This window comes from Xenopus laevis, chromosome 6L (genome assembly GCF_017654675.1).
Source record: "Xenopus laevis strain J_2021 chromosome 6L, Xenopus_laevis_v10.1, whole genome shotgun sequence".
Classification (NCBI taxonomy): domain Eukaryota; kingdom Metazoa; phylum Chordata; class Amphibia; order Anura; family Pipidae; genus Xenopus; species Xenopus laevis.
In genome coordinates this window covers 114,135,990-114,162,532 of record NC_054381.1, presented here as the reverse complement: position 1 = coordinate 114,162,532, position 26,543 = coordinate 114,135,990, and the positions used below count along the sequence as shown (strand labels likewise).

Genomic DNA, 26,543 nt, shown 5'->3' with positions numbered 1-26,543 from the left:
CCATGCACTGTACCAAAGCTGACAAATTTTAATGGAACAAATAAAGTTTTATATTTTATAAATTGGAAATCAAAGTGTCAAAGATATCCGTATTCATGATGTAGGACGTAGTTCAATAGCCAGGAACCCGGATTATAGGACAGGTGATGTCCGGTGCCAATCGGAGATCCCTCACACTGATGTGAATATAGTTAATATGCAAGCATCAATCCTTAATTTTATCTGGGCACACACATGACATAGAGTACCAAGAAATACCATGTATTGCTCGAAACCCTTGGGGGGTCTGGCAGTACGAAACATACTAAACTATTATCTGGCTGCCCACAAAATGGGTGACATAAGAACTTGATTTTGTTCACTCCCCACATCTAGCCTCATGGCTATGGTCTGGAAGGTCTCCCACACTTAAGGTGAAAAGGAGATGCTGTACTCTACAGACCAAAGGAAAAAAACTGTTGAGAAGCTAAACCTTAACAAATGCACCACACAGCTGACCACATTGTCTAAAAACCCAGAATTCCCACCAGGCAATTCCAAGGACTTTATTACTTTAACTTCCAATGGAAATATTTTCCACTTGGGTAGATTATTTCACCCTTTGACTGGGAAACCATAAACAACTCTGGGATTTGCGAGAGGAATCTAATCTAGAGGGCCTTACCAATATGCAATACTTAGAACTGAGACACTCTGTCCAAAGGGGTTAACACCAGAGAGCAATTTGATAGTCCGAATATGTAAAGGGGGATTAAGTCAAAGAAAACTAATCTCTCAATGGTACTCACTAAATGATATGGATCTCAACACTGCTCCCTACTCATACATGAAAAGAGGGAAGAAGCGTTGAACATCCTATAGAACTGGTAACATGGTATAACATCTGGGAAAAATGCAACTAAAACACCACAAGTGTGACCCTAAAAGAGGACATTTCAAGATCCTGATGGGCTGGTATCACACTCCCTCCCTTTTACATAAGCTATTATGTTAATGCTATTATGTAATGTAATGTAAATGCTATTATGTAATGTTACTATGTAACATTGGTTACATAGGGCCCTGTTATTTGAACTGCAACCAGACCCCTTGACATTCATATATGGAAAGAGAATCCCAGAGCTTAAAAACTGTCAAATGCCTTATTTACCACAGCCAGATGTGCCATAGCGGGAAAATGGAAAAGTACCCACCCTCCATCAGAAACAGATTTCCTGCATAGAGTCCACTTTATCAGGAGAATGGAATACCTAACGGCACTAAGAAACAGAACATGGACCAACTGGGACACCATCCAGGTAGCCTAGGTAGACTACTAAGACTACTCCTAACCACATAAACGATAAACGTTCTGCTCATTTTAGAAGCCTGAAGGGGACAACTGAGAATGGAAGCCACAGGTCCTAATGTGTTAGCTATTACAAAAAATTCTATCTGGAATTTGCCAAAATATATATTTTTTTATTTTATTTTAAAGCATTAAAAATAAAGCATTACTAAGCATTGCTAAGCATTTATAGAGAAAATCTATAATGCAATGTCTCTTTTTTAAAACAATAGTTACAGTAAGTACAGTATTCACCCCACTTTTTATTCATTTTCTTGATTGTGCCCACTTGACTGACTCCATAACTTACTAGCTTGTAGCCCCATTGGCCATTGGCCATGTACACTTTATGAAGAAGAGTTTTTGTTTTTAATTTAAATGTTTGTGTGTGCATACTGGGTCAGCTGAGACCGGAATATAATTTCTGCAGGGAGCAGGTCTGGCCAAGCGGGGCCCACAAGAGCCGGGGTCCACCGAGTTTAAATGTTACCAAGCTTTTGGACATTCAAAAGAATGAGATGGATGTGAAGATTCAAGGCAGAAAACCACTTAATGCCTATCATGTTTGAATATGTCTTCACCTTTTGAATCCACTAACAAAATGTAAATATTTCCCATTGGTCTTCATACACATATGACATTCAAGAGTATACCAGTGAGGTTGAACTGTAAATTTCAGGGTTGGTATAATAACTTCCAATTCTATTAACAACTCTATTTGGCAAGAAGACTGATTAAACTACAATGATGTATAATTTCACACAGAAAGATGTTTTATGATCAAATAACCATTTGTTATTTTTGCCACACTAGAAATTATTGTTTAAAAATGCTAGGAGGCAAATAGATTTGCTATTAGATAATGAAGAATAAAAAAAGCAAGGCATTTCATCTTTTTAGTGTGTATATGCTAATATCATCTTCATCACTGCTGTCCATTGTGTGAATTTTTACAAGAGACTCTGTGCCATGCCTTTACTGAAAAAATGAACCAATATATCTTTTGTATTTTTAAGCCTGGTACATAACACAACCCAGTTTCCAGGTCTAGATTGGACTTGATTAGATCAAAGACTACATTCAACTGCAACACTTTCACCATTATTGGCATGGAGCATCTTAACCAAGAACCCCAGGATCTATGTAATGTGTCCATTTGGATAAATATATGTTTAATATATGTATTTCAATTAAGCACTTTTTTTTTTTTTTCAATCGCACTTATTTATATATGTGTGAATGGTGCAAATATCCTTTTACATACAAGCAAGTTGTATTTAAGCACTTATAAACTTTTCACAATTTGCAACACCCGCTACTCGCCATGGACACTTCTTTTCTTGTCAAACACCTGTCTAAAATGTCATTACGTGGTGCAGATTTATAGATCACTTGCATTATTTTAATAGTTTCATTATATGTAAGCCTCGGGCAGGAACATTGCTTGCTGATTTATTGCGCACACAGTATTAATACGTCTGTTCTATGATCTGAACATCACATCAGCTACAACTCACTTATCACTTTAAATCAGCAGCAAGCCCAACTGCGTTGTATCAACATGTATTTATTCATAAAGGAATATATAATAATCTTTATTTTATATATGCAAATATTTTAAATGTGTAAAAATATATAACTTCTCCTGCTAAAACAAGTACCAACTCAATATCCTCATTGACACATTAGAAATGATTACACTGCTTTTAAAGGAGAACATATACAGTATTGTTTATGTTAGCAATTTTATAATAATGGAATGTATAATAAGTTTTAGTTTTCCTTTAACCATACTATATTATGAGATTTCTTTAGATGACCAATTAAACAGCAAATCACTAACAATTTTATCTGATCCAATTTTTTAAGCTATACATTCATACTTACTGCTGAAATGAAGGCATTCCAAATAACATAACCGAACTTTACTATTTATTGGTCAAAAATCTATAGCACAGTTTGTAGTCTGTGGAGAAAGCTCCTACAGAGACAAGAAATACAGCTGCTCACAAATGATGGCGTTTCTGTTCCTCTTTGTATAAAAAGAATATTAAAAACTCAGCATACATAAAATTTGTTTAAAAGTAATTATATTAATTCCATATTAACTACTGTTTTGGTTAAAGATTAGATGGATCTGTGCTGAATTTACAGCGAAATTCGCAAAACGGTAAAAAATTTGAGAAACACATTGAAGTCAATGGGCCGTCAAAATAATTTTAAATGTGTCAATTTTGACGCAAGCAACAATTTTTATATGCCTGACTATTTGGTCCAAATGCATTAAAGTCAATGGTTGTCCGAAATTGTTGCCACAGTTTCGCTAAATAATTTGCTTGCAGCAAAACGTGGAAATTTGTTGCAAATTCTTATCTCCCAAATTTATCCTCTCATTACTATTAAAAACCCAACGTGCCTTGATTATGAGTGAGGTTTTCTGGGACAGTACACACAAACAAAGGAAACACATGCATTAGGCACAGACTCCAGAGCAGTCTAGCTGGAGGTCTCCAGGTCAGATATGATTGGTTTTGCCGAAATATGGCTGAATGAGTCGCATGACTGGGCAGTTAATATCAGTGGTTACTTTACTACTTTATTTCGGAGGGACAGAGGCAATGGAAAAGGAGGAGGGGTATGTCTGTTTGTTAGGCAGGATTTAAATCTAATATAAAGGAGGAGGTGAGGTTAGAAAACAAGGGGACAGAAGCCTTATGGGTGGAGCTCTTCACTGATGGTAAAGAGTCCAGAAAATTAATTATAGGAGTATGCTATAGACCCCCTAATGTAAGTAAAGAGAAGGAGGAGCAGGCTAAGCTCCTGATGCAAACAGAAAATGCTGCTAGTTTGGGGAAAGTAATAATAATGTTATATATCAATAATATTGACTGGAGCAATGTTATTGCCAGGACAGTTATGAACAAGTTTATAAACTTGTTGTATGACAATTTTATGGCACAGGCTATTGAGAAGCCAACCAGAAAAAAATGCTATTCTGGATCTAGTGATCTCTAATGACCCAGAAAGTATAGCAAATGTGCAAGTAACATGAAATAACAAGAAAGTCTGGAGAGTCTTTGCAAGTGTGTAGTTTTATTATCGCACTACATGTTTCGGACCCATCTGGTCCTTCCTCTGGTGCATGTTATAAACAGTGTGAGAAAAAACAGCTTTTAAGCCCTCCATTACCCATAAGCCCCACGTGTATCTACAGCTCCATCTTGTGGCCAGTAGACAACAATACAACAGTATATTTTAACATATGAATACTATGTTTCCATCTATTCACTTTTAACACCAATAGCAATTTCAGTAGTTAAACGATACAGTTACAATTATGTTTCAAAATGAGTTATCCTCACCATGGCAATTTAGTTATAATGTCCAATTGTATCAGTGCCCTCTTGTTCGAGACAACTGCAAAAAATACATATACAAATTTTTAGTTAGAAGTTTGCAAATTTAAAGCAAAGCCATTTGTCTCGGCAGCATTTTTAGCAAATTCACAAAAAACATTTAAGACTCCAAGCTTCATTAATCCCGAAAGGTTCAATGCAATTTAGTCTTTCCATCCTTCTGGCCTAACATTGTAACAGTGTTTTCTTTCTATCGCCTCCTCTTAGGGGGCGTTCAATTTGTTCAAGGACCATCCACCTAAGGCTTGCTGCATTATGTTTAGCTTCTGAAAAATGTTTCCCAACAGGTGTTTGGGTTTTCTTTTCTGTTGGATTATATGAACTGATGGACCTTTTATGCTCCCCTATCCGTATTTTTATGTTACGTGACGTTTGTCCCACGTAAACCATACCACAGGGGCATTTTAGAGCATAAACAACCCAATCAGTGTTGCAAGTGGAGTATTGTTTTATTGGGATCTTATTTCCAAATGTGCAAGTAATTGAACCTCTTGGCAACACTGACCATAATGTAATCTCATGTAGGGGGTTATTTATCAAAAGTCGAGTTGTTTTTTCCCCAAAAAATGTAGTTTTCAAGGGTAGTTTTCAGTAAAAACTCAAATTTTCTGGTTAAAAAAATAGAATTTTTCTAAATTTTTCATGCCCCAAAATGGGAAATAGCTCAAATCCAAAAATACTCCAGCAAAAACCTGTCGAGGTCATGTAGAAGTCATTGGCAGAGGTCCCTTGAACCATTTGAAGATGTTTGTAGCCTTCATGATGTTCAGGTTTTTTGATGTTCATTTGACTAATTAAAACCCCCATTATCAGATGATTTGAGTCTTTTTTCACAGAAAACTCAATCAATTTGAGTTTTCAAGTTTTTCACCCCTATTACAATGATTCCAGTTTTTTATATTCAAGTTTTTTTCATAAATTAGAAAACATTTGAGTTTATTCGAGGTATTAAAAAACTCACAATCTTATTAACTCCCTTAATGTCTGGTACAAAAACAAATATATACCAGTGCAACAAACACCCTGAATTTCAGAAAAGCTAATTTTGGCACCTCAAGGTTCCGCCCTTCAGAGCATAGATTGGTGCATTAGGTTTTCTGATAAGAACTCAGAACAGCAATGGTTGTCACTTAAAATGATATTAAATTGTTACTGTTCTTAAAGGGAATCTGTCGTCATTTTAAACTTTTTTTTTGTTTTGCATTTTTATAAAAAACACACATCCATAAACACTGTCTGGCAAATAAAATGTTAATCCACAAATCCATGCATAAGTTATTTTAGTTTGTATTTTGTCATGGGGGCTTCCATTTCTGCTCATTACACATTCATCCTGTGCTGCTCTAACAGCAGGCACAGCATTACCTGTGTGCTTGGAGGCAGCCACTCTGTAATGAAAAGCCAGGTCGCACTACGACATGAGAATCTAGCTGTACACTCCCCCTCCCCTCTCTGCCCATGCGTGTGATGTTTGGAGGAGAGAGGTCACATGGTTTGCAGGGAAGCAATTACTTTCACTTTCCTACGTTTTGCCTGCTCTACAGCTGCACTAGCAGCCCCTCCTCCCACAGATACTATCAAAGCTCCTGCCCTTCTGTAAGTTTGTTCTCTGCTTTCCTTTGGAGGGGGGAGCTTTCTCTCCTTGCTGCCTTCCTAGTTAGTTTTACTGGTTACTAGATGAGGTAAAGGAGCTGTGAGTTCCCTCTGCTATCCACCTCACACACACTGCGCTCCTTTCCTGCCTGCAATACTTCTTTTTTCATTAACTACTTACTGCCTCCTTTCTCCTGAGCTATTTTAACCCTTCCTAGACTTCCTCCTAAGTTTTCCTGGTTTTCAAGTATGTCCCTGTCATCAGTCCTGGGAGTGTACTCCTGTGTTTCTGCCAGTCATTTTTGTGTAAACAAATATAATAAACTATCTATATAAAATATTTTTTCCAGTGCCCAAAATGAATTGTGTGTGTATGTATATATGTATATATTTATTTTTGAAACGTAAGTGGGGGCAGTGATCACAGGACTATCTTATTTCAGTCCTTCTGAAGTGGTGTCAGTGGGAGCTTATCTTGATACCTGCCTATTGTTCAATTGACAGGCTCAGCAGACAAGGCTCTATTTACATTACAGCAGCTTGTAGGAGGGAGGGGTAATGACATCACTCCAACTTGCAGTGCAGCAGTAAAGTGTGACTGAAGTTTATCAGAGCACAAGTCACATGACCTGAGGGCAGCTGGGAAATGTCAAAATGTCTAGCCCCATAGCAAATTTTAAAATTAGATATAAAAAAATCCATTTCTTGTTTTGAAAAACGGATTTCAATGCAGGATTCTGCTGTAGTAACACTATTAACTGATACATTTTGTAAAAAACATGTTTTTCCATGACAGTATCCCTTTAATTTATTCCCTGAAGAAGTAAATGCAGAAGCACAAAGAAACACCCTATGTGGCTTAATATAGAAATAAAGAAATTAATAGGAATGAAGAGAAAGACATTTAAAAACTACAAGTCTGCTGGGACAGAAGCTGCATGTAATGAATATAAAACTATAATAAATGTGGTAAAACAGCAATCCAGGCAAAGATTGGAAATGAGGAGCACATAGCAGCAAAGACTAAGAATAACCCCAAAAGGTTTTTTAAGTATATTAATAGTAAAAAGATGTGGGTTGAGAGTGTGGCTCCTTTAAATAATGGTACCGGTATGGTTTTAACAGATACAGAAAAGTCAAATGTGTTAAATCAGTTCTTTTCCTCAGTATATACAATAGAGGAGTTTTATAGTTCGCAGCCCCACCTCAAGTATTATAAATAAATATATAAACACACATACAATCCAAACATCAAACATATAAAACACATGTAAAATATTAGTTCACCTTGCTGTAGGATTCTCTTTCCCTTGGAATCGACCTATTATCAACACTTCATAAGGTTTTTTACAGGTAAAATCAAGTGGAAATACAAATTCCCCAGATCTAGTTATCTGACAAAGAATATATTTTAGCTAATTCAATTAAATGTCTTTAAATGGTAAGCTAGGCTGACAGAAAACTCATAAATCTACAATAATTATATTAGACTGAAATAGACTTCTGTATAGCAAACCATCTTGGATACAGGGTTTCAGGGTAGTGGATTCATACATAAACATGCATCATTACAATGCCACCTAAATAAATAGCATGAATTTCTGTTGTGCAATGCTGAAGTCCTGAAAGTGCTATTTGTGACAATTATTGGTAATAATTTAACTGACATTCTCAAAACACTCATGTTTTCAAATATGAAAAAAAAAAGAATTGTGTTACTACCTTGACCCAGTGCCATTCTCCAAGAGTTTTGACAGACCAATGAGGGTAAACATCCTCTTTGACAAATCGCAGATGCTTCTGTTTATTGGTGACCCAAGTGATCACAAGGCAATCGGGTGCAGCAAGAGCTGGTACAGGAAGCTGCTGAATTTCATTTGGCGATAAAGAATTGTACCTAGCATCGCATTAAAATGGAATTTGAGTTTAGAAAAAATACTAAAAGTTTATGTAAACTGCAGTCTTAAGGAAACTTCAGAAGTTACATGCAGAAAATACAAAAAGGTAATACTGACACCTAATGGCAATACCTTTCCCTTAGCACATTTTTTTAAAAGTGTTCTGTGATATAACTATAATTTAAACTGGTATTTTCAGTCCAAAATGTATAGGAATAGTTGATAACAAAATAAAAAAGCTTCTCATTACTTAGGAAACAGTAAACTCCCAAAAGGAAATGAACAAACATAGAAGCAAAACTGAACCAGTGCCGTAAATTATAGAAACTAGACAGATATTTTCTTAAATATATTCTACAATCCTTAGTACAGTATGTACCTTCAGTATGGATTCAGTCTTGCCTAGTACTAACCTGCTGCTACAGTGATCCCTAGACTGAGGCCAGTGGAGGAAAGGTGGGGTCAGTTATTTCCATCTAGGTTAATTTTACGATATTCTTTAATAAGGGTCTGTTCTTAAAAAATCCAAAATGCCTCAGCTAGTGCCACTGCAGATAAAATAGCATAATTGTCAAGAAACAGAAGTTCCACTTGTACAAGTTTGCTACTTTGATAGAGCATGTTATAATACATATCTGCATACTGTATATTTTTCTATGGGATCTTGGCACAACACAGGTTCTGTAGCATCAATGGTGAGTTGCCTAAATCTAAAATATGAATGTTTTATTAAGGGGCAGATTTATCAAGGGTCGAATTTCGAAGTAAAAAATACTTCGAAATTCGACCATCGAATTAAAATACTTCGACTTCGAATATCGAAGTCGAAGGATTTTTTACCGAATTTGATCGAAGTAAAATCATTCGATCGTATGATTAAATCGTTCGAACGATTCGAACGGTTTCAGCAATCGATCAAAGGATTTTCCTTCGACCTCTTAAGAATTAGAAAAATGCTCTAGAAGGTCCCCATAGGCTAACATAGCACTTTGGCAGGTTTAATTTGGCAAAGTATTGAAGTCAAAGTTTTTTTAAAGAGACAGTACTTCGGTTATCGAATGGTCGAATATTCCAACGATTTTTACTTCGAATCGAAGTAAATTCGAAGTCGTAGTATCCTATTCGATGGTCGAAGTATCCAAAAATTTACTTGGAATTTTTTTACTTCGGAAATTCCCCTCAAATTCACTTTGACCCTCGATAAATCTGCCCCTAAGTGTTACCTATTATTCATGATTATCCTTAGTAATTCAATTTAAAGACCACATTTATGGACAACAACATTTCTGTGCCAAGCACTTTTGGGTAGTGCAATCAGGGACCCAGTCCTTTTTAAATCTGCTTGGCTGCCTCCACTTCTTGTTCTTCATTTTATAAAGCCAAAGCACACTGTTAATTAATTAAATAGTTAACAAAATGATCAATTATTATGCACACCATGCAATGTATCTCTTTATGTAGACAATTGCCTCTAATTTGAAACTAAAACCAGAAATGATTTACAAACAAACTTGGTCCCAGGTACCATAAAACAGTGCAATATACTGACCACAAATTGAAATTTGCATTGTTTGCACATTTCCCCTTCTTGAAATTTCAATTCTTATGTCTTATATATTATCTACATACAACAGATGCATATTTGCACTTGAAAACAAAGTCCAAAACAATTGTCAGTGGCACCAAGCTACTTAAAAATTAAATAGGTCCTTTGTTTTTCAGCGTTGTTGGGTTAGGTATTTTGTTGGTTTGTTTGTTTCGAATGATATTGAGGTTTGTTGTGCAGTGCAAACAACACAGTAACAAGGAAAGGAAGAACACAACTCATGTGAAATTACCTTTTGCTTCTTCTGACAGACATTCTCCCAGGGCAGATCCATAATAATGCTGTTATACCTTTTATCTGTGGGGAAAAAAAAGATTGTCTGAACTATAACAGAAAACAACTGACATATCAAGCAAAGTCAGAAACTGGGAAAGTGTGTTATAGACATATTCTTACATCTTCTCTCTAATAAAATGGAATGCAATGCATAGTCTCCATCTCTTGTGAAATTCAACCCTTGGCTGAGGAAGATAGTGTTGCTGCTCATAAGAGCTAGATGACTGCACATTTAATATCTAAGACAGATTATTTGTGTTAGACACAGTTCAGGCCTTACACAGTAAGTATTCCCAGCTGCAAAATACAAGATGCTTCTGTATTCGTGGTTATGATTTCAACAAATCATGACTAATAATAAAATATATGTCCTCAAACTGCTAAATCGTTGTGTCTAGGTCATATCTACTTCATATTCTATGCTAATGTTCTTTTTATAAAACCTTCTATCTTACTTTTTTCTTGTTTATTTCAAGAAGTTAAAGCAAAGTGGATAGAAAAACAAAAGAGGTAGAAACATGTAGGGTTGGGTGTTTGATAGCACTTTGGTCATCCTATATCCTGGTTGACTTTCGATAATAAAGTTCCACTCATCTATTAGGGACAATCCATTGTATCAAATTTTATTTGCCAAAGAATGTGAGCTTGCTAACTGGTAGAACTCCATTTACTAGCTTTATCAAGAGCTTCCAAGTGGGTGCCAAGAGCTCTTGCATAATATAGAAGTGATCTGGTTAAGAGTCTCCGGTCTCCACCACATTTTGATTAATGATTAAAGAGGTAACAAAGGGATAAATACAAAGGGGGCAGGAGGGTCATGTGGATGGATACATATAGAGGCCCATTTATATGAATTTCTAATTCATGTGAATTGTTTTTAAATTATTTAAATATAAATAATATTTGCTGTGGGTATTATTTAAATATAAATAATATTCGCTGTTCGCACCAAGATCAAGGTGTCAAGGCCGCCGGGAGCGCGAAGAGGCGCGTCTGCTCCAGGCGGTGAATAATCCAAAATGGATTGGCCCAGTCAGCCCACGTGGGCGCTGGGATGCCAGCGCCGCAACGCCGACGCATGCATAAACGCGCATGCGCAAACACGCCAGCGTAAGGACATCAATGACGTCACTTTGGCGCCAAATTTGAATATAAAAATCCTCCCAGGATGCCAGAATGGCGCCCAAGAATAGGTTCTGCTTCCCTGAACCTGGGTTCCTGTTTCCAAGCCTAGATTCCAGTTCCTGTATCCTGATACCTGCACCTGCCTTGGTTTTGACCCTTTTTCCTGGACTCCTGCTAATTGATCCTGTTCTGCCTGCCCTTGAACTCTAGCCTGAACTCGGATTATCCACTTGCCTAACCCCTTGGACACCGCGACCTTGATCCCTCAAGAGGGCTTCCTCCTTGATCCAGACTACCTCCCTGGAGGGAGCTCCCGGCTCCCTGACACAAGGCATATAACTCCTGACATTCTACATTATAACTTCAGTAGAGGTCAATTACCTTGGAAAAAAAGGAATCCAGACTGGCTACACAAAATTAAACTCATAGACCAAAGGTTATCAGTTACATACCATTTGGTGCAACAGTTAGGAGGGGTTATAACAAAACATTTAAGCAATGACATAATAGTTGAAAAAAAAAGATGTTTCCCTTCCTCCAGATTAGAAAAGTTGTGACATCAAAGTCTGCAAAATCATGCAAGCAGAATCAACAGTTTAATATAAATAGAACATTTATACATCTGTATTGTTGTCCTTACATGTCAATTAACACCATGCATTATGGAAATATTTGTTTTGAAATCTGAATTAATGAAAGAATAGTTATGAATCTATTATCTGAAAGAGACCTGGGATTTTCTCTATAAGGAGTACTTCCATAATTTGGATCATCATACCTTAAGACTACTAAAAACACTGAAAGAAATCCTATAGGATTGATTCGGCATGATCATTGATTTGATTACTATCAAGTACAATGTTCAGTTTTATTAAAACAGAGAAAAGGGAATTATTCAAAGATTAAGACTTGTTTGCTTTAATGGCACACTATTTAAAATAGCATTTCAACTTTCTAATTATGGGTTTCTGGCTAATAGATACCATACTCAGTAGGATGATCTAATGGGAGCTGTTTGCAGTCAATGCTGAGCTGCAATGCCTTACTGGTCACCAATACAAGATCTAAAAGTAGATAATTGCCTTTTGGACACACGTAGCTTGGGATAACATTCATAATGGGTTGAATTGATCTGTGTTGGCCTTGTTTAATTTTTTAAAACATTTTTAAACATTCACATTTTTCCACATGGTGCCAGTCATTTTCTGTGGGCACTATTTTTCCATTTAATAAAAGTTTTATAAAAGCTCTTCATATTACTCTTCATATATGTTACAGAAAGGTCATTGCTCAAGGATGTAGTGTTAAATTCTAAATAAAAAATGAATGTGTACAATGAGCTTTTTATTAAAGAACTGAACTGGCCTTACTGCTGGCAAAAGTGGTTAATAGCTAATGTCAGTAGGCTAGATCAAAAACATTGATGCTAACACAATTTTCCATGTTGCTAGCATTAGTGTTATCAAGTGACATTCCATAGGCAATCACCTTTAAAAACTGTTTTACTTACATATTTTGTTTTTATGAATCTCATCAAACTATCCATGCATATAAACTAACATTACCATAAGAAAAACTCTTTAGAATACAGTGAGGGGCACATTTACTTAGGGTCGAATATCGAGGGTTAATTAACCCTCGATATTCGACTGTCGAAGTAAAATCCTTCAACATTGAATCCGAAGGATTTACCGCATTTCCTTCGTTCCTACGAAATCACGTGATCGAACGATTAAATCCTTCGAATCGAACGATTCGAAGGATTTGTATCCATCGATCGAACGATTTTCCTTCGATCAAAAAAAGTTAGCAAAGCCTATGGGGACCTTCCCCAAAGGCTGACATTGATGCTCGGTAGGTTTTAGGTGGCGAAGTAGGTGGTCGAAGTTTTTTTTATAGAGACAGTACTTCGACTTCTATTGTTTTTATGATAGCTTATAATGATTTCAACTGAAACATGTAAACATGTAATAAATGTTGTGTTACTTTGTACAATATCATAAACAAAAAATAGAAGGGGGATCTTTCCACAGAACTCACAGAGAACAATACAGATACCCACAATTTAGTAATATTAAAACGTTAACAGAATTTCCATCCAGTGCTTACTCAACAGATCAATGTGATTTTGCATATTAAGGGATTTACATAGGGTTGAATATCAAGGGTTAATTAACCCTCGATATTCGACTGCCAAATGTAAATCCTTCGTCTTCGAATATCGAAGTCAAAGGATTTACCTCAAATAGTTCAATCGAACGGAAAATCGTTCGATCGAACGAATAAATCCTTCGAATCGACCAAAAAAACATTAGTAAAGCCTATGGGGAACTTCCCCATAGGCTAACATTGCACTTCGGTAGGTTTTAGGTGTTGAAATGGGGGGTCAACGTTTTTTTTAAAGTGACAGTACTTCGACTATCGAATGGTCGAACGATTTTTAGTTCGAATCGTTCGATTTGAAATCGATGTCGTAGTCGAAGTCGAAGTAGACAATTCGATGGTCGAAGTAGCCAAAAAAAACATTTTTTTTATTCTATTCCGTCACTCGAGCTAAGTAAATGGGCCCCTAAGTATGCATTGTCTTGCAAGCATAAAACATATATTGCAAAGTGCCAATTCTGAGTCAGTCCTCCAGATACTTTAAAAGATCATTAAACGTAGCAAAGTTCTGGCACATTGGTGTACAAAATCATATTTCTCATTCCTATTCAATTCTTCATAAACTCTACTTTCTAATAATAATATCATTTTAAGAGGCTACATTACTATTAAGGGTTTACCAGGAATGATTCAAGATCATATTGATTTTACGTTCCAGAACATATGAGAGATAAGATAGTGGAAAATATTAGAAAGCTGGTAGAAAGCTAGTGGGTTTACTATAGATGTGACCTGACCTGGCTTGAATCCTTTAAATAATTAAGGATAGTGGTAACCAGGAAGAACGATCCATAATTTAACTTTATACTTACTTTGCCTTACACTAATAACTGAACATATGTTGCAAACATTCAAATAAACAGACCAAGAGGACAGTCCTCATTTATGTGGACACAAAAGGCCCTGCAGTATACTGGGGTAAAGTTATAAGCCCCAGTTAAGGAGGGAGGACTAAGTCGCCTACTCTACTAATACTTCTTAGCCTCTCAACTATACTATCCTATAAAATCAACTATTGGCTGATGCCTTACATTAATGGTCCAAATCTCCCGCTACAGGTCACACTAGCTGGTGCAGTGGAAACCCTAAAGATACCCCTTACATAAAACTCCCAGTCATTATTACACCATACATGGTTAGCAATGCTACAGTACAAGCTAGCCACTAGGGATGGGTACATTTTTTCACCTTGTTTCACCATGGAAATGACGCCCATAGCGATTTTTTTACGCCCATAGACTATAATGGGCATCTGCATCATTTCGCTGGCGGTGAATTTTTTGATGAAACAAAACGGGTCAAATTCGCCCAAGCCTACATGCAACTTATAACCAGGGACAACTACTTAGGAATAATTCTCCAGATTAATAAACTTGTGTACATGAAATTTAGACACACACTTTTCCCCAATTCTCTACAATTCAACCAAGACCAGCTTCCCGTCTTTGAGATTACTTTGAAATCACCAAACCCCAATAAAATAGTTACTAAGTAATAGCCCCAGCTCTAATTGTCCCAAGCATATAAGCCTTGGTAGCATGAAGAACACTTTTAATGAAACATAAGGCTGCAAACCCCCCTGTCATTAAACCAATGGTTAGAGCTAATTTCTAACAGACTTCCTATTACTTATATCACTTATTTGGCTAGGGAATGCCCCAGCAAATATGATTAATATGAGCTGAATGGAGTGCAGCTAACTTACAAGTAAATTATACTCAAGCATGTAATTGCAATATTTTTGCCTATTTGTATACCTTCTATGTTTTCTACTATATCTTGTTAACTCCACTGTTAAAAATTAACCACATCGGAATATTGTATTCTCTCACATAGAAATGTACCTTCACCAAGATCTCACTCTGCATTTTCTCCTTGTTGATCCTTCTTTATGTTTAAAATAAATGAATAAAATGTGAATTCTACATTCAAATATGTCATATTTTTATACAGACTTACTTACAGACACAAATATAATTAAACATTACAGACCAAGTTTCACTTTTTCTACAATGTTGCTATAGACAAGTGCAACTTATACCATTTGTTGTATAAGGCATTTAATGTTTCAGCATATATTTTTATCTAAATCCTTTTTTGTTATTCTCTCCTGCCATCTGGTGGACCTGCAAGTGAATTTAAAACGACTTTAAAGATAATGTTAAAAATGTCATCAATGAAAAAGAAAGTGTTAAGACTTACCCTGGTGGTCTAGTGGGCCGGAGGGAACGCCCGTCATGCTGCTCCTCATCTCTTCCTGTGCCAGTTCCTTAGGGCGCACGCGGCGCCCATCTCCTTTATTTATAGGCGCATGGACGCTGGCGTGATGACGTCAGTGCACAATGTCGCGAAATTCAAACCTATTTAAAGGGACTTGGCATTTTATTCATTGCCCGTTATTTGGTTAGTCCTAGTGAGTTCCTGGGTGCTATTTCTGTATTCCTGTTAACTGATTCCTATTTGACCCCTGCCTGACTATTCTGACTTCTGTGATCCTGACCCCTGCCTGGTAACCGACTATTCTGACTTCTGTAATCCGAACTGTGCCTGCTTGACTCTTCTGATTGATCTCCTGGTTTTGACCTTTGCCTGTCTGACTCCGCTTGAATTCTGCCTGCACTGACCTGGCCTGTTTGACTATGTCTTCGTCCATTCCTTGTATTGTGACCTTCTGCCTAAAAGACTTTGCTAAGGATCGTGCCCCTCTGCTTTTCCAGAAGCCTCACTTGGCTCCTCTCTTATTAAGACCTGGCGGCATCTGATTAGCCTAGGGCTCCTCACGAGGTGAAAGGCGGCTGTTAAAGGCGGAAGCAAGAGCCGAGACCAGGGAGACTAGCATTGGTTCTGGATTTTGGGTGCCGATTCGTGACAGAAAAAATACAAAATACTTATAAAGTAGAAGCGGTTCCATAAAGGACACATCTGACAAAAGAAAAGTGCTTTTTGGTGGGATAATGTACTTCTCCCCCAGCAATTGTATGACTTTAGGACATTCAGACTTGTTTTCAGTGATACAGGATAATACATTTGTGGCTTGAGGTAGATAAATTCCACTTTCTAGGACTTGCACAGTGTGTTCATCAGGATTCAACAAAGGCATACATTTAGCCATAATGCATAATTCTGCCAACTGGCACGGGTTACAGCCAGTTTGGGAATGATCCTCATCACTTAACTGGTATACGAATTGATTGCTGCTAATATTAGGCTTTTATGTGGTATTGGTAAAACTTTTGTGAAGTTTACATTTTAATGTTCTTTACAGCTTAAGTAAGCATGTTAGTTTTGTGCTCATTGTTTAACACACAACTGAATCCAACTTTCAACAAAATGCAGTTGTGTTAATTCTGTCGAACCAGACACAATTGCAGTAGGCGCATCATCTCCTTGTGTCTGCAATTACCATGAAATTCTCTGAAAAATTGAGACATTGTGGGGGAAAAACATGGCGCTTGCAGACATAAATTAGCCCTTATGTCCAATACATGTCCAATACATGAATAATATTTGTTTTTTACTGATAAGCTAAACAAATAGTGTATCTATTCAAAAAGTAACCCAAAACCCAGTTTTAGAAACATAAAATCTTCCTAACAAATGAACTGTACATAAAAGGTACTTGCACAGAAACATGTATACCATAAAACTGTAAGAGCATGCAAAAAGACGTATTTTAGTGTAGCCTTTTTTGTATAAACATCACATGGAAAAGACTACCTGGAAGTGATTCAATATTCTTTCAAAAGGCAAAAGATCTCCGTTACATATATTGCACAGCGTAAGTAAATTAGATAGAAAAGACAGTTATAGACAACTAGCTAAACAGACACAGGCTAAAAGTATTCTTTCCTTAAAATTGTTTCCTTCCACAAATTCATTTTTTCAGGCTAACCAACCTCAAGAAATTCCAAATATTCATTTTTCAGGCTAGGCATCCTCAGGAAATTTCCTTGTAAAAGCAACTGCCATTATACCCTCTAAATTATGTATGCGTCAACAGAACCCATCTACAAAACATTCAGTATTTCAGTCAATGAAAAATTCAGCAACATTTATTATTAACACAGACCTTGTTTGCTGAGTTTTATTACATTAGAAGGGCTTTTCAACCATGGCTAAGGCTAAACTCTAATTAGCACATAACTCCTTTGGGGTGTAATCTATAAGGTGTTGATAATTACAGATCATACTATATTACCATGATTAACATTAATTTAAATGCATTTTACTTCTTCCACAGTGAATATTAACAGACTAAGATGGTGAAAAAATGCTGACTTATTATATTGAACAACACTAACCTCTCTAATTTTGTGAAGTCAGTGTTGCACTAAAATGTTCTTTTGTGTACACATTTAAAAAGCTATATGTGCAGAAAGATGGGTAAGTCTGTGTATGTACTGAAATATGTGTGCACAGAAAAGAATCGCTGCAACAAGCTGTGCTGTCCACTGCTTTGAAAAATGTGGTTACATTCTTTGCATCAAATCAACAAAAGAGAAAGTATTTGATTGTGATGTAAAAAAAAACATATTTAATCAATTAAAAACCAAAGCAGCTTGATGTGTTTTGTGTCTAAGAACACTGTGCTGTATAAGCAGGACCTGGGGTTTACCCAGTGACCCAAGTCACTATTGGGAGGTTATTTACTACATTCAGAATTTATCTCATTATTTTATTAAAAAACCACGACCAAACTCCTATGCCCGATTTGGCCTTATTTATTTATTAAAAAATTTGAATTAATCAATAAAATTGTGCGCAAACCTGAATCATCCAATTTTTTCTGACTTTTTTCCTGAATCTCTAGATTTTTTGGAGTTTTGCCCAAAGACCCTGAATTTTTCGGATTTTCGGGCTAAACCCAGCGCAAACCACAATAACTTCAAATTGAGATTGGTGCCTCTCCCATTGAATGATAAAGGACATTGACAGGTATGAGATGGAAGAATTATTTTTTTCCACAAAAATTCGAGCTTTCGAACGAAAAAAACAAACCAGATAAATTCAAGGTTTAGTAAATAACCCCCTTAATATTGGGTTTAGTTAGTTTGACTAGACATTTTTAAAGTACAGTACACATAATAGCCTGGGGTTTAATACATCCAGGTAACAAATGTATGTGGTGAGTCTTTCTCATTTTTAAGAAGAAGCAGTGTCTTATTCTAAAAACGGTGGCTCTGCTTTCTCAGTTTCTAGTCATGATGTAGCTCAGTCTCATTGGAATAAAGTTAATGATTCCTTTTTGTCTTTTATGACAAGAAAGCAGTTAGATGATTTGTTTACAGAAATCAGGAAAAAAAAGATGTACAGCTGTTTGGTGTGTGGTAGAGAGCCCACAGCGATGCAGACAACTGGTTTCAAACAGAAAATCTATGACCACTTCAACAATCTGCTGTTATAAATAGGTCTGGAATCTAAGCCATAAAGCACAAAAAACTACCTGGTTACAATCAATTTCTGTTAGAATGTGAGACCACTGTGGTCACTAAATCTTGGCCATGGAACATGGCAGAGCTGCTGCTTTTTGAGAAAATAAAGAAAACTATAAATCTTCAACATGTAACTGCATCATGTTTTTACAGTATAACAAACCTAAACTAGGCACAGCATTTAATAGTACAGCATGATCCAAAATGACATCACCAAGAACTATGCTTATTTCAATATTTAAGAAAACATATATATTCATTATTAGGCAATTGACCCATTCTTTTTTTAAATAAGAATATGTTAGATTATTTAGAAATTACAGAAATTAGAAGCTTTTGTGTTAAATTGAAAATGCATTGAATATCATTTAATACAAATTTTCATATGTTATTACACATTTCTGCACACATACATGATTAATGAAATGGTAACACGTTTCTAACAAACAGTGTGAATTGCAACAATAATTACTAGAAAGTAACTGAATTAATGTGGTCCTCTATGTGTTATTGACGCAAGTGCTAGAAAAACATTTAGCATATGAAAACTATTTGGCTGCTGCTTATAACAAAGGAAGGTAATGAAACCGAAGCCAAATTGTTCTCCTGAATGCTGAAAGGATGAGTATTGCACATGCTGTTAACATTTTTTGAAAATATTTTTTTTTTCATCCAGCACAACTAGGCAGACCTCAAGTGACCGCAGCATCTCAAGATGCAAAGCACACAAGGGATGCTCTATCCCAAGTACACAATTGAAGTACAAATCCATGGTATGGTTTTAATGTATTCAATAAACCCAATAGGAGTGTTTTGCCAGCAATATGGATTCATGCAGCTCAGGTAGAAGTACAAAATGCTGTTGTATTATAACAGATAAAAAAGAAATAATTTTTAAAAATTAGAATGTTTTGTTGAAAAAGGACACAATGGAAGTAGGCCTTCCCATAATTCTAAGCTTTCTAGATAATGGGTTTTTTTTGATAAGGGATCCATACTTGTTATTTTATTGCTGTCCTTGTTTCTTTAATGATAAACCAAATACCAAGGATCCAATTACGCTAACATTGAAGAATAAATTGGGTTCCACTAGTAAATTTGTGCCGCCAGGAAATTACCCCAGTATTGAAGCTTTTGAAGCTTTTGAAGCAATAATAACCCTTGAAATTAGTAAAATGCAACAAACACATTTAAAAAATAAGAATAAACATAACAATATCTCACGGGTTGAAAAAGCAGCATTAAAATCATTACAGGACAAGTTGGTTACTATCACTAAGGCTGATAAGGGAGGAGGTATTGTTGTCTTAAATACCACTGATTACGAATTAGAGGCCAAACGGCAACTGGACAATACCCGTCACTACAAAAAACGTAACAGTGATCCCACGCTTAAGTATAAAAATGCAATTAAAATTTTACTAAATTCTGCTGTTATGGAGGGTGTAATTACCGATGAAGTCTGCCGATTATTAATTGCTGAGCATCCTAAGGTTCCCCATGTTTATTTTCTTCCCAAGATCAACAAGCAGCTTACCAACCCCCCAGGGCGACCAATAGTTTCCAATGTAGGATCTATTTGGCAACCATTGGCAATATACATAGATATGTATTTACAGGGTGTTGTAATTAATTTGGAACCATGTTTGATGGATACTACCGAATTTTTAAATAGACTCAATAACATAACCATGCCAACAGGAGAGTTTTTGCTGTGCTCACTGGATGTAAAGGATTTATTTACCTCAATTCCCCATGAAAGGATTGAATGTATCCGCACATATTTGTCGCAAGGGAACTTACCTAACCATCTGATTAATTTTATTTGCAATTTATTCGAGAATGTTCTGTTGAAAAATTACTTTCAGTTTAAAAATGAGTATTATCTGCAACTACAAGGATGTGCCATGGGTGCCAACATGGCACCGGCCTACGCCAACATTTTTATGGACCTTTTTTGAAAAAACTATTATTTTTACAAACGAGCATTTTTCAAAGTTTATCCATGGATATATGCGCTATGTCAATGACACATTTTTCCTGTGGTCGGGCACAAGGGATGACCTTAATGATTTTCTGAGTTATCTCAATATGGCACATTCCACTATAAAGTTTACATTAGAAGCGAGACTTTGGTAGCTTTTAGGTGGCGAACTAGGGGGTCGAAGTTTTTTCTTAAAGAGACAGTACTTCGACTATCGAATGGTCGAATAGTCGAACGATTTTTAGTTCGAAACGTTCGATTGGAAGTCGTAGTCGAACGTCGAAGTAGCCCATTCGATGGTCGTAGTAGCCAAAAAAACCATTCGAAATTCGAAGTTTTTTTCCCCTCTATTCTTTCACTCGAGCTAGGTAAATGGGCCCCTCAGAGTTACAACTCCACATTGTTACTCCCTTAGACTAAAACTGTAACTTGACTTGTACATATTTCATAAAAGATATCTGTAATATAGTGCAATCATGGACCTTATGCATAATACCTCAAAGATGACTGTAATAAAGTGCAACTGCTTTAAGATGATTACCCTACAGGGAATAACAATAAGATGCAATGGATGTTATGCATTTTAGCACCCTAAACAGGCCACAAAGACAGTGCTTGGTGCTTCCCCTTTATAGACACCTCCCAGTACAAGCAAAGGCTGCATGCATATAACATGTGCATATAACACCAGACAGGAAGAATATAGTAAGATAAAATAATCAAGTACCGTATATACTCGAGTATAAGCCGAGTTTTTCAGCATCCAAAATGTGCTGAAAAAGTCTACCTCGGCTTACGGCGGGCAGTAGCCGAGATTGCAGTCACTTTTAATCATTCCTATACCAACAGTTCACTTGGGGAGAGACTGCAATATCCCACAATGCCCTCTGTTGGTTTTATGAAAGAATAACAGTGCGCCCTCTGTTGGTTATATCAAAGAATAACAGTGACTGCAATATCACACAGCGCCATCTGTTGGTTGTATCAAACAATAACAGTGACTGCAATATCACACAGCGCCATCTGTTGGTTATATCAAAGAATAACAGTAACTGCAATATCACACAGCGCCATCTGTTGGTTGTATCAAACAATAACAGTGACTGCAATATCACACAGCGCCATCTGTTGGTTATATCAAAGAATAACAGTGACTGCAATATCACACAGCGCCATCTGTTGGTTGTATCAAAGAATAACAGTGACTGCAATATCACACAGCGCCATCTGTTGGTTATATCAAAGAATAACAGTAACTGCAATATCACACAGCGCCATCTGTTGGTTGTATCAAACAATAACAGTGACTGCAATATCACACAGCGCCATCTGTTGGTTATATCAAAGAATAACAGTAACTGCAATATCACACAGCGCCATCTGTTGGTTATATCATAGAATAACAGTGACTGCAATATCACACAGCGCCATCTGTTGGTTGTATCAAAGAATAACAGTGACTGCAATATCACACAGCGCCATCTGTTGGTTATATCAAAGAATAACAGTAACTGCAATATCACACAGCGCCATCTGTTGGTTGAATAAAGGATTAACAGTGATGGCAATATCACACAGCGCCATCTGTTGGTTATACGAAAGATCAGTGATGGTTTTATGACACACAGCACTCTCTGCACAATTCTCTGTCACCATCAACTTTGCAAAGAAGTCCGGTCGATCATGGGGGAGTCTCTTTGGCGGAAGGTGCGCTGCTGGGAGACAGGGCTGTAGTTGTGTCTAGGCTTATACTAGAGTCAATAAGTTTTCCCAGTTTTCGTAGGTAAAATTAGGTACCTCGGCTTATACTCGGATCGGCTTATACTTGAGTATATACGGTACCTTTCTTTGGTTGGTAGTGACTGGGTTTGTTTCTGGACAAAATTTGGGTAGATTGCATTGGAATATGACGTCTGAGGATCATAAATAGGTCCCCTCTGATGTCATAGTGTTGCTTTTTAGGGACTGCATCCTAACATGAGTTTGAGTGTTCATACCATTTTCTAAGCAGTGAAAGCTCATCTATCAGTCATCCAGCAGAACTCTCAAAGACCACTGACATTACTGTAAATTAAAAAACAGTAAGAGAAAGGTTAAACAGACCCAAAGTTCCAAAATCTATTCATACACTGTAGAGAGATGCATGAGGTGCATGGTAAAACATAGAACATGCAATTGTGCCTTGTATTTCCACATAAACCAGAACAATATTTCCACATAAACAGAATAAGTGCCACATACATGTCTAGTCTAACACGGATTACCATGGATTCTTTGTTCCTTTAGTTATTTTATTTTCTTGTGTAATTTCTCTGCACATGACTTGTAACAATAGCATTACTGGTAAAAATGCTAAATTAAATACATACTGCTGGTCACATATATAAATCAAGATATGGCCACAGGCTATGGAAAAAAAATAGATATTAGCGCAGTATTGTTAGTATTCAATGCAGTCACCAGGGTGCTGCAACACAAATTCGTGTGTGTCTTGAACCATAGAAAGTCTAGGTACAGATTTTTCTTATGTGTCCTAAAGTGCTGTAGTGATATTTACAAAGTGCTATCTTCGCAATAAAATTATAAACAAGTAAAACAAGGTGCTTATAGTGCTTTCTTCAAAAGATAGAATGAATTAAAGCAAGGTGCATTGGTGTTTTCTTCTAACAATAAAAAACTCAGCATGTGGCTTCTCCAGACTATGGTGGTATTAGCAATTTACAAGGTTCCTGACTTTAAAACAGCATATCAGTATCAACTCTAGGGTTTATCTTTTTATAAATTACACTTCTCAGCACATATCAAATAATTACTTTCTCCAATATTATGATGTGGATTGTAGAAGGGAACCTTTGCAATACAGAGATGGGTTCTGCCAGCGTTTCCCTCTCCTGTGTGTTTCACCTGTACATCCACTCACTGATCACTGGAGGTGATGTCACACCTGATGTGTTTCACTGAGGACAGCTTCTTCAGAGGTCCCCTGCTAACTAAGATGAATAGATTCATATTGGTGGCAAACTAATTCTTTTGGATTTATGTAATGTTACAATGTTTTTTAGCAGGCTTAAAATATGATGATCCATCTTACGGATAGTCCCCCTTATCAACAAAACCCCAGGTCCCATGCACTTCAGATAGTGGATGCCATATTTCACATATAGGCTCATTATGAACATATGTAACTAAATATGACCACCTTTTTTTATATCACTGTATTAGCCTGCACCTCCACGAAAATGCGCAGCGTCCAAAAAACGGATGCCGGCGGCCATTTTTTTTTTACGGCGACGAATTTTAGTGCCCGTTTTGCGAAGTGGTGAATCATGCAAATTCGCCGCAAATTTGAGCCTAGCGAATAAATTCGCCCATCACTAAATGTTACTATTGATTCTACAGAAAGCCAAAAGATGAATAAATAAGAGCGTGAGGCTTCTCCATTGAGATCCTAAATCAGAGCTTACAACCAGTGCAGGGACAAGCGCACTCAAACTTTTCTTAGGGGAAAAAAATTTTTTTTCTTCTTTCTGCAGTGATGACCCTATTGGCATGTAGCTCTGAGGGGAAAAACTATTAATAGTTTAAAATGTCTGGGAAATCCCTACCCCTTGAATGAGAAAGCCAAATTGCTTTAGACTTATCACCACTAGATACTGTATATCATGACCTGGATTAAAAAAATCATTTATAGATATATGAAACAAGAAAACACTTGAGCAGAATCTGTTAGAACAGAAGCAGATTGCCCAACTAGTGATAGAATTGGCAGTATTAAGAAAAAGCACCATGGTAACAAATCACTTTGAAAACTGGAAATCTTGTACTAGCATTGTGAATAAGGTAGACATCTTTTGGTTGGCCCCTTACCACCCTATACCTTTAAGGTAGGATAGGAACTGAGAAGGGGCAGGGCTATGATGCGGTGGGGCGGGGCTGGGGTGCTGACGACCAAAGGGGTGAACAAGGGTGGGCCGGAGGCAGAAAAAATAGGATTACGTATTGTTTAGCAAACACTGCCAACAGTAGAAGACAGTTTGCGAATTTTATAGTATGTACAGTAAATGTAATAAAACTTCTTACTGAAAAAGCCGTTATGTTTGCTCCAAAAGATTATGACACCTTCAAGCACTCCTTAAGAGATCCCAATTAAATTTCGCAATGTGCAATTAAAATTTGTAATGCAATAACAGTTTAAGGAACAATATTACATTGTGAGATGTGGATTTTTATTCTTATTGGTACAAATTGTCTTGCTCTTTGCGACTTTTATTACATTGCCCCATTAGAGGAATAAAAAAAACAAAAATACCCACAAAATTGGCCACTTAGTTTTATTCAACAATACTATCTCATCAACAGGCCCAGCGGCCAGACCTCAGGTGACTTTATAACAGGTAAAGGTAATTATTAATGTAAACAGGCAATAATATAACTCCAAACATACTGACCTATAACATTAATAGCTTGATTCATAGTTCATATAGCACATTTGACCTCTTACTCCCTTACCAACAACAAGCTCTGTATTTTTAAAAAACAAAGAAACTAATTTTTGTCTGGTGAACATCTTTAATATATTCTATTCTCATGTCTATTTTTTCATTACCAACTTGAGTTTTATCCTTCTACGGGAACTGTAATCATTAAAATCTGTCATTGAATATTTGCAATATTTTTCATTGGATTGTAATGTTTGTTAATCTGTCTTTGATTAACCAACACATACAGTATTATCCCTTGAATTAGGATTTATCTCCATGAGACTCACAGTTTTAATTATAACAATGCTTAATCTTTATTGTCTAAAACTAATTAAAATAACTATCTGTTGCTGAGACCCCTTTACAGGAATTCATTTCATTTTAATTCTAATAATATTTAACATAAAGGTTACCACACAACCTTCTGAAACACAAGCTTCAAGACTTTTTGATTTGGATACGGAGACTGGTGAACTACTTTTCCCTTTTATAAATTTAACTTAGTTGAAGCATGTATGTTTCCATCGAATATTCTGCATATTAATAGAATTACTATTAAAATTGTTTCTTTACACCTGAAGTGTCTTGAACGTCACTTGGGTAAGATCTAAAAATGTTAATCACCAACTTTGTTTTTCAAAACTTGATTTGTACTTGACATTTGTGTTGTTATTTTATGTCATTTAATTTGTTCTATATTATTTCATTTGTAAACCTTTTAAAAATACACATTTTGAAAAAAATAATTTTCTTTTTAACCTACAGACCAGTGTATGAAAAACAAAAATTGAAAGCAATGTCAGTGTATAAACCCCTATAGATAGAACATATCAAAAAAAGTTACATTCAGGGGCAGATTTATCAACGGTCAAATTGAAAATTCCAATTTCGAGTTTATTTTTAGTGTAATTCAAATAGGGAATAGTCCAAATTCGATTGAAATTTTAAAAGAATTTAAAATTTGAAATTTATCATGTACTGTCCCTGTAAGAATTCAAATTTGACTATTCGCAACCAAAACCTGCTGAATTGGTGTTTTGGCCTATGGGGGACCTCCTACAATCAATTTAGAGTAGTTTGGTAGACTTTTTTTTTTTTGGTGAAAAAATTTAAATTAAATTTGATTCGAACTTGCAGCTTGATCCACGTTTTTTTTTAATTCATTTTCGATTGGCCGGGTTTTTTTTCGAATTTCCAGTTTATGGGAGTTGATAGGAGTTTTTTAGAAACTCCCATGAACTC

General features: G+C 36.3%; 1 pseudogene; it reads right to left on the bottom strand.

Moving 5' to 3' along the window:
• LOC108718549 overlaps positions 1 to 22,882 on the bottom strand; it is a 48,123-nt pseudogene extending 25,241 nt beyond the window's left edge.
• Between the last annotated feature and the right edge of the window lie 3,661 nt (positions 22,883 to 26,543).